We start from the raw sequence: 21,737 nt of genomic DNA, 5'->3' as shown, positions 1-21,737 counted from the left end.
GGGTTGCCATTTCCTTCTCCAATGCATGAAAGTGAAAAGTGAAAGTGAAGTCACTCAGTCATGTCCGACTCTTAGCGACCCCATGGACTGCAGCCCACCAGGCTCCTCCATCCATGGGATTTTCCAGGCAAGAGTACTGGAGTGGGGTGCCATTGCTTTCTCCGATACTGATACTACTGCTTACTATTTCATTTAAATATTGAAGCAACTTACCAAACATATAGTATTCAACAACATACACAGTAGAATAAGTAAAAGAGAAACAGTGAGTATATTTAGTTAATTGAGGGTAATTAATTAATGGTGGGAGGATTAAGATGGTAAAGTTTAGAAAGGATCTATGGTGATTCAGCAGGTCTTTTCCTCTATTTGGGGAAAATTATATACATACCTGGAAGAAGAAAATGTATATGATTCACAAGTATCCTTCAACGGGATGTTGTCACTTTTCAAAATAAATCACTTCTAAATGTTTTAAAACCTTCCCTATGAAGATTTTTTTAAAGGCTTAATAAATTAATTGTAATGCATATTGTATCTCTGTCTCTTTTTTTTTTTTTAATTTTCTTTCATAGAAATAGACAATTACTTCTTCCAATAATCTGCAATGGGCGTCTCTGGTGGCTCAGTTGGTAAAGAATCTGCCTTCAGTGTGGGAGACCTGGATTCGATCCCTGCGTTGGGAAGACCCCCTGGAGGAGGACATGTCGGCCGACTCCAGTATTCTTCCCTGGAGAATCCTCATGGACAGAGAAATCTGGCAGGCTACAGTCCATGGGGTGACAAAGAGTTGGACACAGCTGAACGACTAAGCACAGCACATAGTCTGCAACATAATCATTATAAAACACTTGCTTGTAATTACCACCTCCTTGACACTTCATTAAAAAAATAAAAAACCTTCCCATTTCTTTGATTTTATGTGTTCTATATTTTAATGTAATTGACTATTTTGAATTTCTCCACAATTCCTTCTAAGTTTTGAATAAACACACTAAACTGTGTATCTAGTATCTGATTACTAGAATACCTTTAAACAGCTGATATACTTAACATTGAATTTTCTTCTGGGATATTGAATCATTCCTGATCTTTCCCTAGAGGATCTTTTTTGGGGTGAATAAACAGCTAATCTGTCCTTAACTCCATTTTTACAGTTAAGATTTTTCTTAAATTGCCCATACCTGCATATTTGTGTAGAGATGCCTTGTTAATGCAGAGGCAATATAAAAAGAGGGCAGGAGCCCTGGAGATCCATTTATTTTTGCATAGACATTAAGGGACTTCTTGGAAAGAAACCACTCATTTAAAATCTGATCATTCTTGCAATTCCATTTTCTTGTCCCTGATATTTAGCATTTTCCATCTAGTTTCTTTTATTTTTAAAATTGATGAACAAACATATTCTGTGCTTTTGGGTGATGGCTATGAACTTTGCAATAACACATAACAGTAATTTCAAACAGCTGTTAACTTCACTCATGGCATTAGAAACACTGGAAAGCCATTGGCTGTGCTGTATGATGTGTGTGTGTTAAGTTGTATCTAACACTTTGCAACTGCATGGGTCTCCAGGCTCCTCTGTCCATGGAATTTTCCATGCAAATATTCTAGAACGGGTTGTCATTTCTTACTCCAGGAGATTGTCCTGACCCAGAGATCGAACCTGCATCTCTTGTATCTGTGATACCCAGGAAGCCCACTGTATATGATCTATTCATCATTATATGATCTATTCATCATTACATCCTAGCACCTAGGATTCTAGCATTCATTCACTAACAACACATATCTATCAAATACTTGCATGTGTCTGACACTTTTCTAAGGTTACAAAACAAAAATTCTTTCCCTCAACAAGCTTGTATTCCAACTGTATGACACATGGAAATACTCAATAATCAGTAGGTTTCTTTATTGAATAAATAAATAAGTAAATGAATTAGTGCTTGAAGAAATGATTCTCATGTTTATAAAATAATAGTTTAAAATAGCTACCTATATTTAATCAATAAAGACAATCACTAATTAGTGGCATAAGAGCTCAAGTGTTTCCCTCATTTAACTCATTTTCCTTTCTTTATGTAGCCATGGAAAGATGTGATTAATTATGATCTTAATAACAATAATTTGAGATTTTGTAACATATATTAAATATATATAAATTAGAGGCTTATATAGAGCAGTGATATGTAGATCTATAAATGAATTCAATGTCAGTCTATTTAATATTTGATTTTGTTTGAAGAGACAAACAGAACAACTAATTATTACCCTCTCCCCAAATAACTACAAGTCAAATTTTCCTGCCTTTTTTTTTTTAATTCAAATCACATGCAACAAAGTGCTCATCTATTTCACTAAACTGACCTTTACTTTGTTTTGGTTTTATATTCATTTTCATTCCTTAACTTGTTTTCCCCTTTTTTAAACATATATATTTCTTTTACAATTTATCTATGTCATACTAATCTCTGTCTTTGAAGTGTTTTCAAACATAGAGGAAAATATTCATTACAATAACAGCTATTGTTAATAGGGTCAACAGCAGTATCCTTTGTGAGGAATGTGCTAAACTCAATATAAATTATTCACTTTTAGTATTTAGTTAGTATTTACTTATATTTTAATATGTAGCATTCACTTTTATGGAATTGGAATATTTTTGTATTAATTGGAATTAATATTAATTGGAATTTTTAATTCCAAGTTAAGTATAGATTGGAATTCGTGTATTATTATAAATTATTTAATATAACTATAAAAGTGTTTTATTAATTGTATAGGTTTATTAATATTTACAGTTATAAATACTAGAAAAATCTAGTCAGGAAGATGTATAAAGGCTATCATTAAGTCTAGTTATTTTATTTTCAGGTGAAATCTCACTCATTAGTATAACTAAACATCAAGTTGCTTTTAGTTACATAAGATATGATAAAGTAAAGGGTATATTATGGATTTGTTTCTATGTAATTATTCATTACTATGCGAATTAGAATTTTCAAATTTTGTAAATATCACTAATGTCTTTATAGCCTCTTTCTTTAACAATTCAAATTTCAGATTAGTGACATGTTATATAGGGTTTTAGTAGCTTCATGCTATAAATCAAAACCCTTGAGATACCTTTCTGTAGATATAATGAGGGTCAGAATTATTTAAAGCCTATGCTACATACAGCACAACAAGTAATTTAAGGTTGACCTACAGCTCTTTACTGAAGAGTAGACTTTTGGAATAACAGAGAAGTCAGCTTCCAATCATCCAGTGCATATATTTTCACCAGTGCTCTCATGTTCAACATATAAACTGCCAAGGGTGATTACTTAGCATGGACGATTCTGATGGACAAATTATTTGTTTCTGCCTAATGGACCACTCAACATTTCAATAGAATGAAAACTAAGCATATTCTTTATAGTTTTCAATGATCAAACACCTAGTATATTGCTAAGTCCTTGGGAATACTCAGTGGTTCTTTGATGATCATTTTACTTTTGAGTCAAGTGGATTAGGGAATTAGAAAAAAGGAAAATAATCAATGGCAAAATCTTACATATTTTAGTACTCCATTGTTAACTTTAAAAACAGTGAGCACATTTGTCTACTAAAAGTGAAAGGAAAGTGAAAGTGTTAGTAGCTCAGTCATGTCCCACTCTTTGCAACCCCATGGACTGTAGCTTGTCATGCTCCTCTGTCCATGGAATTCTCCAGGCAAGAATACTGGAGTGGGTAGGCGTTTCCTACTCCAGGGCGTCTTCTTGACTCAGGGACTGAACCCTCTGCATTGCAGGTGGATTCTTCATTGTCTGAGCCATCAGGGAAACCTGTAACCATAATAAAAAACTTTTCAAAGTTAATTAATTGATATAGTTATCTGTGTGTACAATATATGGTTACATTCCACAATTTGCCTACATTAAATATGTCAGGGAGAAGAAGGGCAAATATCTCTTCAGTTTCTTCTTAGTGGTGGATTAGTAATCAATCTACTCATAACCTACTTTTACATGGTATAGACCTAATCAGGTTGATGAATATATGAGCAATGTCAGTTTTAATTAGCAACTGTCATTCTTGAGTGGGGCTTCCCAAAAGGAAAAGATCCACCTGCCAGTGCAGGAGACATAAGAGATGCTGGTTTGATCTCTGGGTAGGGAAAATCCCCTGGAGGAGGTCATGACAACCCACTCCAGTATTCTTGCCTTAAAATTCCTGTGGACAGAGGACCTGGAGGGCTACAGTCCATGGAATCACCAAGAGTCACACACAACTGAAGTGACTTAGTACACTCACATTCTTGAGTAGAAAATTATGAAAATTTAAAGATATGAAGCTTTCTTTAAGTTCTCCATATTTACTGAGTCCTAATTTTCACTGCACCTACAGAATAACACAGAATTCTATTTTGTCCATTTAATTCCATGAATTAGCTTTATATATTTTGCACTTGTGAATGTGTTCTGCTTCTACATTTTCTAGAAGCAGAACTAATATATAGTGTAATATGAAACACTGAAATGCAAAAAAAAAAAAAAAAATTGCCAAGAAATATTCTCTACAGCCTGCTATTTACATCAGTTCACCCATATTATCGACTGTAAAATCTTAGCAACACACAAATTGGCTACACAATTTGTGCAGACATTTTTTTTTAATACTTGGAAAGTTTCTATTCCTTAACATATTGTAATATAACTATATTGTTTTTCCTCTAGATAGTGTCTAAACCCATATAACTAAAAAAGAAGCCTGATACACACTTTACCATAAAAGCAACTAAGGCATTTATACATGTAGTATACTGTAAATGATGTGAAAATGATAATTTAATATTAATTTCTAGTTTTTCTATACTACTGAAAGAAATGCATGAAAATTCTTAGTGGTGGAACATATACCCATTCTGGATTTCGCTTTCACTTTTTGCAGGTGTTTTTTGGGTCTACACCCTCTGGGCCAAAAATAGTGATTTGTTACAGAGGCCTATTACCATATGAAATTTTGTTGGAGTATCAGCTGATGGCAGTATTTAAAATGTGTTTAATATACCACTTTTGTATGGGTTGCCCTTTGTATGGTGTCTGTCTATGCTGATGACCTGGATTATACAATGTAGATCTCATTTGACACCCTTAGCAAAGTACCATAAACTGAGTGGATAAAACAATAGAAATATATCGGTCTTACAGTTTTAGAGGCTGAAAGCCTGAAATATGGCCCTGCTGACAGTTTAGTCAGGACTAGATTTTCTCTGAGAATGGTTAGAATTCTTCCCTGTCTCTTGCTATCTTCTAGTGATGCCTTTCAATTCTTGGTGTTCTTTGGCCACTTTACTATTGCTGCCACTATGATCACATTTGCCACCTCCTCTCTATGTGTCTGTGTCTCTTTTTCTTCTTTTTATAAGGACCACCAATCATATAGGATTAGGGCAAAACTTAGTTGAATACTACCTCATCTTGATTACATTTATAAAGACCCTATTTTCAAATAAGCTCATATTTATAGGTAAGAGTCTGTAGGACTTCAACATCTTTTTTTGGGGGGGTGGGTGGGGAGGGACACTTGTGAGGACAAAGCTCAATCAACAAGACTTGACTCCTCTTGTGTTAAGCTAAGGGGCTCTGACTCCACATTGGATCCTATGTATCTTCATGCTGTATCTCGATGAGAGTGAAAGAAGAGAGTGAAAAAGCTGGTTAGAAACTAAACATTCCAAAAACTAAGGTCATGACATCTGGTCACATCACTTCATGGCAAATAGAAAGGGGAAATGTGGAAGCAGTGACAGATTTTATTTAATATTACTCGACTCCAAAATTACTGCAGATGGTGACTGCAACCATGAAATTAAAAGACATTTGCTCCTTGTAAGAAAACTATGACAAACCTAGATAGCATATTAAAAAGCAGAGACATCACTTTGCTAAAAAAGGCATGGATAGTCAAAGCTATGTTTTTTCCAGTAGTCATGTAAGGATGTGAGAGTTGGACTATAAAGAAGGCTGACCACGGAAGAATTGATGCTTTCAAATCGTGGTGCTGAAGAAGACTCTTGAGAGCACCTTGGACTGCAAGGAGATCAAACCAGTCAATTCTAAAGGAAATCAACCCTAAATATTCATTGGAAGGACTATTACTGAAGCTGAAGCTCCAATATGTTAGCCTCCTGATGCCAAGAGCATTGGAAAAGACCCTGATGCAGGGAAAGATTGATGGCAAAAGGAGAAAGAGGCTACAGAGGATGAGATGGTTAGATAGCATCACCAACACAATGGACATGAATTTGAGCAAACTCTGGAAGATAGTGAAGGACAGAGGAGCCTAATGTGGTTCAGTTCACGGGAGTTGGAGTCTGAATCTGACATGATTTAGTGACTCAACAATAACAACAAAACTTTATTCTGCCTTCTGTTTCATGGAATCATTTCCTGATTTGAGAACAACCTGAAGATGTGATGCTATGGTGTGAATATTTGAATCTCCTCTCAAATTCATGACTTGAAATTCTTAACCCCCAAATAGACTGTATTAGGGAGTGGGGGCTTGTGAAGTGAATATGCAATGAGAGCAAAATCCTCTTTAAGGGACAACATGTTGCATTCCTGCTCAGTTGTGTCTAATTCTTTTGGATCCCATGTACTGTAGCCTGCCAGGCTCCTCTGTCTGGAATTTTCCAAGCAAGAACACTGAGAAGGGTTGCCATTTCCTGCTCCTGAGTATCCTCCTGACCCAGGGATTGAACCTGTGTCTCTTGTGTCTCCCACATTAGCAGGCAGATTCTTTACCACTGTACCACCTCAGTTCAGTTCAGTCACTCAGTCGTGTCTGACTCTTAGTGACCCCATGAATTGCAGCACACCAGGCCTCCCTATCCATCACCAACTACTGGAGTTCACTCAGACTCACATCCAGAGTCTATGATGCCATCCAGCCATTTCATCCTCTGTCATCCCCTTCTCCTCCTGCCCCCAATCCCTCAGCATCAGAGTCTTTTCCAATGAGTCAACTCTTTGCGTGAGGTGGCCAAAGTACTGGAGTTTCAGCTTTAGCATAAGTCCTTCCAAAGAACACCTAGGACTGATCTCCTTTAGAATGGACTGGTTGGATTTCCTTGCAGTCCAAGGGACTCTCAAGAGTCCTCCAACACCACAGTTCAAAAGCATCAATTGTTTGGTGCTCAGCTTTCTTCACAGTCCACCTCTCACATCCATACATGACCACTGGAAAAACAATAGTCTTGGCTAGATGGACCTTTCTTGGGAAAGTAATATCTCTGCTTTTTAATATGCTATCTAGTTTGGTCATAACTTTCCTTCCAAGGAGTAAGTGTCTTTTAATTTCATGGCTGCAGTCATCATCTGCAGTGATTTTGGAGCCCCCAAAAAATAAAGTCTGACACTGTTTCCACTGTTTCCCCATTTATTTCCCATGAAGTGATGGGACCAGATGCCATGATCTTCCTTTTCCGAATGTTGAGCTTTAAGCCAACTTTTTCACTCTCCACTTTCACTTTCATCAAGAGGGTTTTTAGTTCCTCTTCACTTTCTGCCATAAGGGTGGTGTCATCCGCATATCTGAGGTTATTGATATTGTGCTTCTTCCAACCCAGCGTTTCTCATGATGTACTCTGCATGTAAGTTAAATCATATAAGTTAAATCATATAAGTTAAATAAGCAGGGTGACAATATACAGCCTTGACATACTCCTTTTCCTATTTGGAACCAGTCTGTTGTTCCATGTCCAGTTCTAACTGTTGCTTCCTGACCTGCATATAGGTTTCTCAAGAGGCAGGTCAGGTGGTCTGATATTCCCATCTCTTTCAGAATGTTCCACGGTTTATTGTGATCCACACAGCCAAAGGCTTTGGCATAGTTAATAAAGCAGAAATAGATGTTTTTCTGGAACTCTCTTGCTTTTTTGATGATCCAGCAGATGTTGGCAATTTGATCTCTGGTTCCTCTGACTTTTCTAAAACCAGCTTGAATATCTGGAAGTTCACAGTTCACCTATTGCTGAACCCTGGCTTGGAGAATTTTGAGCATTTCTTTACTAGCATGTGAGATGAGTGAAATTGTGTGGTAGTTTGAGCATTCTTTGGCATTTCCTTTCTTTGGGATTGGAATGAAAACTGACCTTTTCCAGTCCTGTGGCCACTGCTGAGTTTTCCAAATTTGCTGGCATATTGAGTGTAGCACTTTCACAGCATCATCTTTCAGAGTTTGAAATAGCTCAACTGGAATTCCATCACCTCCACTAGCTTTGTTTGTAGTGATGCTTTCTAAGGCCCACTTGACTTCACATTCTAGGGTCTGGCTCTAGGTGAGTGATCACACCATTGTGATTATCTTGGTCCTGAAGATCACCACCTAGGAAGTCCTTAATGGGATTAGTGTCTTTAGAGGATCCAGAAAGATGTCTTACTGAAGAGGAAAAGTTAAAATTTTACATAATCTCCTTCTCCTTCTGCCTCTGTAACTCAGCTTGCCCCTTGCAAAGTTTAGATCACATAGGACATGTGGTCTCAGAAAGTGGGGACTTGCAATACTAGGAACTGAAGTTGATCTCACTCACCATTGTCCTGCTCTTTGCAATCGCCCAGCCCCTGCAAACTGCTTCATCATTCCTGTCCTGGGCAGACATCCCCCTCCCCATTTTGATCACTGTTCCCACAGGTGAAACCCCTTAGTTAAAACCAGACTATTAACACCTAGTGTTGCCCACTGTAGCCTGTCTATAAAAACTCTGTAAGCCCTTTGTTCAGGCCTCAGAGCTTGGAGTGTTAACTCCTCTGTGCCCACCCAGTGTGGTGCTTGGTTTCCCAAGTACTGGTTTCTGCAACATTTCTGGAGGACCCAATGAGATTCCAATTACGCTGGCCCCTTGAGCCCCCAGACTGGTGGCTCTGCCCGGCTGGAGTGAAGGAACCCCCAGAGGAACAAGGAGGTGCGCCAGCTGACGGTATTCCAGGTTCTCTTTCAGACCGGTGTTCCGACTCTCCTGATGGCCGAGCCCCAGCTGGACTCATTGGAGCGATGGGCCAACTCACCAGGAGTGGCCACAGGATAAGGTAACGCCCTGGGGCCGGTCTCCAGGCAGGAACCTACCCCGGTGGGTAGAAGAGGAGCCTGATCACTTCCCTGGGCTCCCAGGAATGGAGCCTCAGATAGGGAGACCTGGGGACTCGGGAAGAAGGGAGGCATCGTGAATGATAACCTCCGTGGGGCTCCCAGGAAGGGAGCAACAGTTAAGGAAACCTGGGGACTTGGGAGAAGGGAGGCATCCTGGTAGCCTCTGAATGATTGTGAGTGCGTGATTGCTGACTGAATGGAGTGAGAGAAATTTTTCTTTTTGGAAACTATAAAACCAATTCTTTTGGCATATGCAATTAAAAACAACTAACTTGTTAAAAAGACCTGTCCAGGGAAAAGCTTGAAGTTAACCCTTTCCGTGTCCTTGAAATACACAGCCAGCTTTGTCTGAGACCTCAGCCTTGGGCAAATTAGAACTTCAAGCGAAGAAAAAAAATGAGTCAAGAAATATTTTAAATCTCAAACAGAAAACTATAAGATCTGTCAATCTGTCAATCTCTCTGGATTTATGTATGTCTCAGTATATGTCTTTTTTATGATAATATGTTGAAGTTGTAAATGAGTTTCTAATTTAATTGGCCTAAAGAAAAGTGAGTGAAGTGAGTGAAGTCGCTCAGTCGTGTCCGACTCTTTGCGACCCCATGGACTGTAGCAGGCTACTCCGTCCTTGGAATTTTCCAAGCAAGAATACTGGAGTGGATTGCCATTTCCTTCTCCTGGAGATCTTCCCGACCCAGGGATTGAACCCGGGTCTCCTGCATTGCAGGCAGATGCTTTACCCTCTGAGCCACCAGGGAAGTCTTTTTTATGATGATATTGTTGAAGTTGTAAATGAGTTTCTAATTTAATTGACCTAGAGAAAAATAAGTGCTTACAAATCAAACAATTCTAAATACAAGAAAAATTAACCTAAACAAATTTCAGATTCAAGAGAACTGGGAAATGTTCAATATTAAATATCTAGTATTAATGTTTGTTTGCTAATCTAATAAGAAAATAGGATGTATGCTTTTAATAAAGAAGATATAAAAAATAAAATTACATTTTATAAAGGGAAAAGAAAGTAGGTCTGCTTACAGGTGACTGTTACAGAAAATGATTAAAAGGTTTGTGGAAGGTGGACCCTGAAAAAGTTTTGTGCATGGTTAGGACTGACTAAGTTTAAAATAATTTAATTAAGTTTAACTAACTGAGTTTAAAGTAAGCTGGTGCAAAAACTTAAATTTGGCCTTTCTCTCTGTTAAGAAGACATACTTTCTTCAGATGTTGAACTGTTTTTAATAATAAATTTAAGTTTTTTTTTTTTACCTCTTAGTTGATCTGTTCTATATTTACCTTTGAAATCTTTTGTTAACTTTGGCTAAGTAAATAACTATTATTTCACAGTAACTTATATGATCCTACTTGACTGTTATAAACCCTTTTGATATTTATTGACAAAACTTCCTAAATAACTTGACTTCTAGTCAACTTTGGAATGCTTTAGAGGGCCCCTGAGACATCTCAAAGAGCTATTAAGCTACCTGAGTTTATTGGACTTGTTAAATTACATGGGAAGTACTGTTAAAGGGGTGAAAAATCTTTTCAGGTTATACTGTATTGTTGATGTTACTAATATAGATATTCTAAAATTATGTGAAATTCATATAGATCTGATATGCCCTGATAAAATATGGTCAATTATAATTCTAGTTTTTAAAGTGTTATGACCAGGTTTCTTTGTCAATTGCAATAGAATCAGATTTTAAACATGCCTTCTATGGTTTTACTCTTATGCCTTTAGAAGAATACTGCTAGTTCTTCAAGATTTAGGGAAAGGACTCTCTAAGATTAAACAGATAAACAAAGTTTGCTATTAACAGTAAGCTTGTACCAGACTGAAATTTGGTCTTCTCTCTCTAAAGATAACAAAATTTTCTTAAAATGCAGCTTTCAATAACAGATTATAAATTTCTTTGCCTTTAAGTTATTTATATTTGTTTTTAAAATCTTGTTGTTACTTTGGTAAAGTAAATAAACATTATTTAAGATTATGGTATATGTAGACAAAACTCATTTTGCTTCTACAAAAAATAACCCCTCATGGTTAGACTTTTGCTATCTTGATGTCCTTAAAACATGGCGATAGTCTTCTATTAAATCAGGAAATTAAAAATAAATAGACAACAGCTAAAAATCAAAGAGTCAGGGCTATGGAAGATCCAAGACGGCCGCTTGGCTTTTCCTGGCTCCCTGACGGACCTCATTTTTATTTGACAGGTTAAAGCCTTCCCTGGCTACAGTGTTAATGCCCTCACAATGAGTTCTCCCCCAGAAAAAAAGAAAAGAAAAAATTATGTTTCACTAAATATTAAGTTATAGTTTTAATTAAGGTCTGTGCTTACTAAGATTCACCTCTGAGATAGATCTTTGTTATGTTTTATTGCTAAAATGTGTAATTAAGTTATTAAAAAGGACACTCTATAAGATTGTTTCCAAAGCTTATCTCAGTAACCAATCTTTGTATAAAGGTCAGATGCTCCATGATGTACAACCAGGAGATTAACACTTGGCTATAATCATTTAATTGAGTCAGGTGACCTGGGGTATATCGGGCTATACCCAATGAAAGTTCTTAAATTCTTGCTTGTGACCTTACTAATAACTGCTGCTGCTGCTGCTAAGTCACTTCAGTGATGTCTGACTCTATGCAACCCCATAGACGGCAGCCCACCAGGCTCCTCCAGTCCCTGGGATTCTCCTGGCAAGAACACTGGAGTGGATTGCCATTGCCTTTTCCGTACTAATAACTACTAGCTATATTATACTCTATGTAGCTTGCTTTAGAATATTATTTCTTATATTACCAAATGTGTGACTGAACCTGTAATAAAATGCTGGTAGTTCTGTATGAGATCAATAATTGTAATAATGTAACTCTAGATGTTGGAAGAAGCAACAAGAGAAAATATTTTCCTGGACCAAGAGGCTAGTAAGACGGGTAAGACTAGTGGCTAGTCATACTAGTCTTACTATCGACTATTAAGACTTTTGCCCCTTGCAAGGCCTGGTCCAGTGACAACATGTTGAGTGGCCTGTCAATGGAATCTTGTTAGGCCTGGGAGTGAGCCTTCCCAGCACCGTGGGACACAGTGGCCATGAAATGCCCCCAAACATGGTCAAATATAACTGAAATGGCCCTGCTGACTGGAAGTTGGTCCTTGCCAGCTGCCTCTACAAAGATTAACACATGACCATTATAAGATGCTGACCTTCAACACTCCCTTGAAAGGAGTTCAGGGTGGAGACAAAAATAAGGCACTCTGAGCTCTGGGAAAACCCAGAAAAACAGGCCGTCAGATGTTTTCAGGTAAAGATTTTTATGAGTCCAAATTCTTGCATCTTCTCATACCTGTTGCTGCTGCTGCTGCTGCTGCTGCTAAGTTGCTTCAGTCATGTCAGACTCTGTGCGACCCCATAGATGGCAGACCACCAGGCTCCCCTGTCCCTGGGATTCTCAAGGCAAGAACACTGGAGTGGATTGCCATTTCCTTCTCCAATGCATTAAAGTGAAAAGTGAAAGTGAAGTCGCTCAGTCATGTCCGACTCTTAGCGACCCCATGGACTGTAGCCCACCAGGCTCCTCCATCCATGGGATTTTCCAGGCAAGAGTACTGGAGTGGGGTGCCATTACACTAATGTCACGAACCAGTGTCTGGACCTGGTCCTCCTAGCTGGTGCCTCAGCAGCTTTCCTACTTCTATTAATATTTGGGCCATATATCTTTAACTTTCTTGTTAAGTTTGTTTCTCCAAGTAGAAGTATGACAAGAATATCCTCCAGCCAACACACAGACACTGCTAGGACAAGCTGCCTTATCATTCTGTGGACTCTCACCTCCCTCCATAAATGTACCCTGGGTCCTTAGGCTATTCTCCCTTTGAGATCTTATATTGGAGACCACCCCAGTGATAAAAAGCTCAAGGGAGGCCACCAATTACTAGCTGACCTGGAATGTCCTGACACCTCCAGGCCCTGGGAACAGTCTTCTGCCATATTGCCGGGGAAACCTGAAAAAGGATACCCATTTCACCAGGCAATTGGGTTCATCCCTGTCAGCCAGGAGATGAGGTATGGAAAAAGGAACCACTTCAGCCAGTTTGGACAGGCCCTCACATGGTTTTCCTGGCAACCCCTACTGCTGTTAAGAGTTATAGGTATCATCCCTTGGATTCAGCACACCAGAGTCAAGAAGGCAGCAGCTTCCTGTAATGAGGACACCTGGAAGGAAGTTCAGGACCCCTAAAACCCCCTCAAGGCCTGGTTCCAAAAACAAAGACCTTCACCTTCAAAGGATGCTGAACCCTGCTCTAGTCATTCTGGAAGCTGACTAGTCCATGCAGGGCAGAAGCTTGAGGATTCTTCAGCCTCACTCCAGCCACACTGTGGCAGCTGGCTGGTCAATGCACAGAAGAAGCTTGAGGATCCGGCTATCAAAAAAGCAATGGATTTCCATTGTCAACCCTGGACTCTATTCCTGATTGCTATGAGCAATTCTCCCTACTAACTAAACTGCTCCACAGTATGGCCGACCCCCCTTCACAACAGGCTCAATTGCTACAGCTGTGACAACCCAAAGCTGGGGAGGAAACTTTTTGTTAGTGTTCAGTTATCTGCTACATGCAGGCTGTGTGCAGCCTTTTGGTGTCCTGTGCTGTAACGGAAGGGATGGGGGAGCCTGGTGGGCTGCTGTATATGGGGTCGCACAGAGTCAGACATGACTGAAGTGACTTAGCAGCAGCAGCTGTAACGGATGGTGCTGCCCCCATCAAGGCCTTTTCTTTGTAGGGCAGATGCTTACTTATGTTTACCTGTCAATTAGATGGATCTCTGCACCTTAGCCTTCCTCACTCCCCAGATGAATATTTTCCCTAACAACCAGACTCTCACTGTACCTCTCACAGCACATATGTGGTCAAAAAGAGCCATCCAGTTTATGTCCTTAGTAGTTGGTCTGAGAATCATGGCTGAGATAGGTATGGGAATAGGAGGAATTGCTTCATCAACCACCTTTTACCATACACTATTCAAAGACTTCATAGACGACACTGAGAGAGTGGCCAAATCTTTAGTGGACCAACTTGACTCCCTGGCTGAGGTGGTTTTACAGAACAGGAGAGGGCTAGACCTACTGATAGCTGAAAAGGGAGGACTCTGCCTCTTCTCGAATGAAAATGCTGCTGTTATGTAAACCAATCAGGAATGGTCAGGGACATGGCCCAACAGCTAAGGGAACAAATCATAAAAAGGAGAGAAAAATTAGCTAATTCCTGGGGTAACTGGAAAAATATCTGGAGCTGGGCATCGTGGCTTCTCCCTTGAACAGGTCCTCTCTTCATGCTCTTTGCAGCCTTCTTGTTTGGCCCTTGTGTTCTCAATGCTGTTACACAGTTCATAACCTCTTGGATTGAATCCATAAAGTTACAAGTGGTAACAGTTCAATGTAGCCCCCTAAAGGATGGAGAGCTCTGAATGTCCTACCAAAAACATGAGATGTTGCTTTCTACAACGAGTGATAGAAGCATCAAGAGGGGAGAATGAAGACGAAAATTTAAGATTTTACTTAACCTCCTTCTCCTTCTGCCTCTGTGACTCAGCTTGCCCCTTGCAAAGTCTAGATCACGTAGGTCAGGTAGTCTCAGAAGGTGGGGACTTGCAAAACTAGGAACTGGAGTTTATCTCACTTACCCTTGTCCTGCTCCTTGCAATTGCCCAGCCCCTGCAAACTGCTTCATCGTGCTTGTCCAGGTCAGACATCCCCCTCCCCATCTTGACCACTGTTACTGGGTGCACAAAACCCCTTAAAACCAGCCTATTAATAGCTAGTGTTGCCCACCAGAGTCTGTCTATAAAAACTCTGTAAGCCCTTTGTCCAGGGCTCAGAGCTTGGAGTGTTAATTCCTTTGGGCCCACCAGCGTAATAAACCTGAGTTCTCCAACTCTCCAAGTGTGGTACTTGGTTTCTCGAGTACTGGTTTCTGCAACATTACCCTTTTCTGCCATGTGAGGACACAGCAAAAGATGACTGACCATGAACCAGAAAGTCCTCACTAGACAGGATTCTATTGACCCCATGACCTTGAATTTCCAACTTCCAGAACTATAGGAAATAAATGTTTATTGTTCATAAGTAGCAAAACTCAGTCTGCATCTGTTAAAGCAGCTGGAATAAACTAAGACAGCTGTCTTCCATCTTCACTATGTCATTGCACTTCCCTCAAGAGTTAGACTTCCCTGGTGGCTCAGACAGTAAAGCGTCTGTCTACGATGCAGGAGACCCGGGTTCAATCCCTGGGTTGGGAAGATCCCTTGGAGAAGGAAATGGCAATACACTCCAGTACTATTGCCTGGAAAATCCCATGGACAGAGGAGCCTGGTAGGCTACAGTCTATGAGGTCGCAAAGAGTCAGACACAACTGAGCGACTTCACGTTCACATTCACATTGTGATTTAGAGTCCATCAAATTTGGAAGTGCCATTCCTTACTGGCACCTTGATTTTTTAAATTACACTGAAATATAAGGTCCACAGCTTTAATAAAGAATATTGTCAAAGGGATTTACATATCCTTTTACTCTCTTAAAAAAAAGATCTAAACAATAGCCACATCATTGGTCTTGTTTTTGTAAGATCAAAAACTTCAATGACTTGATGGAATCTAGGAACAGAGCTGACATTGCTAAAAGATTGGTGATGTCTGCAAAAGAAAATGTCTTAAACAAAGCTCCAATAAGGAAACTTCCATACACCATTCTATCAAGAAGGAATTTGTGTTCTGACCCTTCTATTATATTCTCAAGGCAGGGATGTCAGCTCTTTTATTTTTTTCCCTAGGGCAAGTTAGTGGTTCTCTGGTGAAATTTAATTACAAACCCTGCCTTATCTTCATGAAAACCAATCACAACCTTGCCCTGGTTGAAGAGTTACTCTTTAATGGATTTAGGAAGAAATACATATCAAAAAGAGCTACATAAAGTGCCCCAAGCAGGGAATGTCTAGGGTATTCATTCTCCTTTATCTGGATATGCATATTACTTAGAGTAAGAGCAGCACACTTAGGTTGCTCAAGAAAAGTTTGCTGAACTCTTTTTTCCTGGCATGTTACATGACTGGAAGGGTACTATTCAGGAGATCTTCACAGCTGTTTTCCCTGTGTCAGTCCTTCTTATCGTATCACATATTGTGGTAGTAGGAGCTATTTCTACTTATCTATTTTGATACAGACTAAAAAGAGTTGCATGGCTTCCCTGATGGCTCAGCAATAAAGAATCTGCCTCCCAGTGCAGGACATGTGGGCTCAATCCCTGGGTCAGGAAGATTCCCTGGAGAAGGAAATGGCAACTCACTCCATTATCCTTGCCTGGGAAATCCCATGGATAGGGGAGCTTGGTGGGCTACAGTTCACGGGGTTGCAAAAGAATCAGACACGACTGAGTGACTGAGTGACGAAACAATAAGTATGAGCTGCAATGTATCCTAAAATGAGACCCACTGTTGTAAAAGTCTATAAAAAGTTTCATATTTGGAATTGATGAGTTTCATCTTGAAAATTAAATGAATTTAGAGGCAACACAGTGATGTTTGTATGGATTTCAGAGCTGGACAAACTGTGTTAGAATTCTTATTTTAACACTTATTACAAGAGAGATTTGAAGCAGATTAACTGAGTCAATATAAGAGAACTATCTCACATACATGGAACTCATTCCAGCAGTTCTATTAAAGGTCTTCTATTTCTTAACATTTGAACTTAGAATCCTATAAGAAATATAATTTGAGATATACATGTATATTCTCAAAAAGAAGATATGCAAGAAAACCAATTGTAACAAAAGGTTAAAGATATGTGAAAATAGAGCATGAGATTCATAACCAAAAGCCACTTGCCCTTCTGCATCTTTCTCTGCTTCTAGGAAATATTTGACAGTCCTTCATATTGTTCACATACCAAAAGTTAAAGATTAAATTGGCATAAACTGTTTATAAATACATTTAAAAAACTGTTCAAAAGAAGACTTTCATTTTTGGAATATAATAGTCAATAGTGTTGACTTTTAATTTAAATGTTTAAACTCGTTAAAGATGAGGAACCTGGAGGACACCTTATTTTCCTTCCAATAAAAAAGAGATAAAATAGTCTAAATTTTAAATCTTATTTTTTTAATTGAAGCATAGTTCATTTCCAATGTTGTGCTAGTTTCAAGCATACAGCAAATGTATATATATAATTTATATGTATATAAATGTATATCATAAATATTCATATACATTATTTAATCTATAATAACAATTATAAAAATATAATATACATATGATTATATAAAATATATTAAATTACATAAAATAATATATTATATATTAACAATGTATAATGTTATGTAATGTAATACTTAATATATTTATAATATATATTATAAATATAAATATAATTATATATAATATTTAATAATATGCAATAATTAAATAAAAATATATATTGTTATTGTGTATATATAATTATATGATATACTTTATTATATATAATGTTTACATTTTAATATTATATTATATATTTTTATTTATTATTTTAATAATATATATAAATTTATATTCATAATATATTAATATATAATAATTTATATAAATTAAAATATTACATATTAATTTATCTAATAAAGTGAAATAATACAGTAATAATATAATATGATACATAATATCACATGTCATATATATTATATGATACACATATTAAAATACATATTAAAATAGATTTATTAATATAATATACTAATTATATAATTAATTTCATATATATTATATACTAAAATTAATTACACATAATAATATATTATAGTATATTTTAAAATAACAATTTATATATATTAACATATGTACTATATAATATATAATATAATATATAATATTCATATGGAGAAGGCAATGGCACCCCAATCCAGTACTATTGCCTGGAAAATCCCATGGGCAGAGGAGCCTGGTAGGCTGCAGTCCACGGGGTTGCTAAGAGTCAGACAAGACTGAGCGACTTCACTTTCACTTTTCACTCTTATGCATTGGAGAAGGAAATGGCAACCCACTCCAGTGTTCTTGCCTGGAGAATCCCAGGGACAGGGGAGCCTGGTGGGCTGCGGTCTATGGGGTCGCACAGAGTCGGACATGACTGAAGTGACTTAGCATAATATTCATATAATATATTATACATGATATTTAATAATATAATAATATTCACATATAACATACATAATATATTTATTTATTTATATATATATTGTGTATATATATATATGTATATATATATTGTATATAATATTAAAATTTATATATGAAAATTAAGTGTATATTATATACTAACTTTTATTTAAATATTTTTAATTTTATTAAATTTTATTTAAATGTTATATATAAAATATATTTGAAATACTATATTTTATAAAATATATATTTTATAAATTTTAAAATTTTATAAATATATAATATATATTGCATATTATATGATATTATATTTTATTAAATATTTATTATATTATATATTGCATTTTATTATTATTATTTTATATATTATATTATTATATATTCTAATATATCATATAATATTTAATAATATAATTATATTATATCATAATATTTTATATGATATTATATAATATATGTGAAAATATATGCAGTGTATCACATATATAAGAATTATATATATATCATATTATATATTATATACTTTATAGAGTTTATATGATATATAATTTATATATTATATAATATGATATATCTGTCATATAATATATATGAATATTATAATAAACTCTAAAATATTATAACATATAATATACAATAATATATTATAATATTATATACATATATTTGGATTCTTTTCCATTTTAGGTTATCACAACATATTGAATATAATTTCCTGTTCTATGAAGTATATCCTTGATTATCTATGTCATGTATAATAACCTGTATCTGTTAATCCTAAAATTCTAATTTATCTCTCTCCCTATTTTCCACTTTGGTAACCATATGTTTTTTTCAATGTCTGTGAGTCTATTTCTTCTTTGCAAATAAGTTTGTTTATACCATTCATTTAATTCCACATATATGTTATATCATGATATTTGTCTTTGATTTACTTCACTTAGTATAATAATCTCTCGGTCCATTTTTGTTGCTGCAAATAAAATATCTTTATCTAAAATGTAAGATCTAGACATTCCAAATTATGCTTTCTCTAAATAAAGTGCTTTAAAAGTGAAGTATAACTAACACTCATTAGGGCAAAATCATATGCATAGACTGTCACAAAAGTAAAAAAAAAACAACAACAGTGTAATCAAGTAAATAAATATGGTTTAGAATCAATCTTTTCACTCTTACTTACTAACGTAGTATCTCTTGGCTCACCAAAGGTTAGCATTTGCCTGACTTCTTTCATCTATAATTAGTTTTGCTTATTTCTGAAATTCATGCAAATAAAATCCTGTGAATGGTGCCATTTTTTTTTTTTGATGAACATTGTGTTTTCTAGACACAAGCACAAAATTGTGTGTATTAGTCCACAATTTTCATTTCTATATATTTTTCCATTATATGACAAAACCAGTATGTACCTGGTGTATTTTTAACGGATATTTAAGTTATTACAATTTGGGAATGATTATAAATAAGAAATATTGCAAGGGATTTGATTTAGGTCATACCTGAATGGTCTAGTGGTTTTCCCTACTTTCTTCAATTTAAGTCTGAATTTGGCAATAAGGAGTTCATGGTCTGAGCCACAGTCAGCTCTTGGTCTTGTTTTTGCTGACTGTATAGAGCTTCTTTATCTTTGGCTGCAAAGAATATAATCAATCTGATTTCGGTGATGACCATCTGGTGATGTCCATGTATAGAGTCTTCTTGTGTTGTTGGAAAAGGTGTTTGTTATGACCAGTGCATTTTCTTGGCAAAACTCTATTAGTCTTTGCCCTGCTTCATCCCGTATTCCAAGGCCAGATTTGCCTGTCACTCCAGGTGTTTCTTGACTTTCTACTTTTTCATTCCAGTCCCCTATAATGAAAAGGACATCTTTTTTGGGTGTTAGTTCTCAAAGGTCTTGTAGGTCTTCATAGAACCGTTCAACTTCAGCTTCTTCAGCGTTACTGGTTGGGGCATAAACTTGGATTACTGTGATATTGAATGGTTTGCCTTGGAAACGAACAGAGATCATTCTGTCGTTTTTGAGATTACATCCAAGTACTGCATTTTGGACTCTTTTGTTGACCATGATGGCCACTCCATTTCTTCTAAGGGATTCCTGCCAGCAGTAGTAGATATAATGGTCATCTGAGTTAAATTCACCCATTCCAGTCCATTTCAGTTCGCTGATTCCTAGAATGTCGACATTCACTCTTGCCATCTCTTGTTTGACCACTTCCAATTTGCCTCGATTCATGGACCTGACATTCCAGGTTCCTATGCAATATTGCTGTTTACAGCATTGGACCTTGCTTCTATCACCAGTCACATCCACAGCTGGGTATTCTTTTTGCTTTGGCTCCATCCCTTCATTCTTTCTGGAGTTATTTCTCCACTGATCTCCAGTAGCATATTGGGCACCTACTGACCTGGGGAGTTTCTCATTCAGTATCTTATCATTTTGCCTTTTCTTACTGTTCATGGGGTTCTCAAGGCAAGAATACTGAAGTGGTTTGCCATTCCCTTCTCCAGCATTCAGGTATTACCTAAATCAAATCCCTTATGATTATACAGTGGAAGTGAGAAATAGATTTAAGGGCCTAGATCTGATAGATAGAGTCCCTGATGAACTATGGGAATGAGGTTCGTGACATTGTAGAGGAGACAGGGATCAAGACCATCCCCATGGAAAAGAAATGCAAAAAAGCAAAATGGCTCTCTGGGGAGGACAAACAAATAGCTGTGAAAAGAAGAGAAGTGAAAAGCAAAGGAGAAAAGGAAAGATATAAACATCTGAATGCAGAGTTTCAAAGAATAGCAAGAAGAGATAAGAAAGCCTTCTTCAGCGATCAATGCAAAGAAATAGAGGAAAACAACAGAATGGGAAAGACTAGGGATCTCTTCAAGAAAATCAGAGATACCAAAGGAATATTTCATGCAAAGATGAGCTCGATAATGGACAGAAATGGTATGGACCTAACAGAAGCAGAAGATATTAAGAAGAGATGGTAAGAATACACAGAAAAATTGTACTAAAAAGATCTTCACGACCCAGATAATCACGATGCTGTGGTCACTGACCTAGAGTCAGACATCCTGGAATGTGAAGTCAAGTGAGCCTTAGAAAGCATCACTACGAACAAAGCTAGTGGAGGTGATGGAATTCCAGTTGAGCTATTCCAAATCCTGAAAGATGATGCTGTGAAAGTGCTGCACTCAATATGCCAGCAAATTTGGAAAACTCAGCAGTAGCCACAGGACTGGAAAAGGTCCGTTTTCATTCCAATCCCAAATAAAGGCAATGCCAAAGAATGCTCAAACTACTGCACAATTGCAGTCATCTCACACGCTAGTAAAGTAATGCTCAAAATTCTCCAAGCCAGGCTTCAGCAATATGTGAACCATGAACTTCCTGATGTTCAAGATGGTTT

The sequence above is a fragment of the Bos taurus genome, chromosome 12 (assembly GCF_002263795.3).
Source record: "Bos taurus isolate L1 Dominette 01449 registration number 42190680 breed Hereford chromosome 12, ARS-UCD2.0, whole genome shotgun sequence".
In the NCBI taxonomy this organism is placed as follows: domain Eukaryota; kingdom Metazoa; phylum Chordata; class Mammalia; order Artiodactyla; family Bovidae; genus Bos; species Bos taurus.
The sequence above is the reverse complement of the archived record's forward strand: the minus strand, read 5'-3'. Positions refer to the sequence as shown.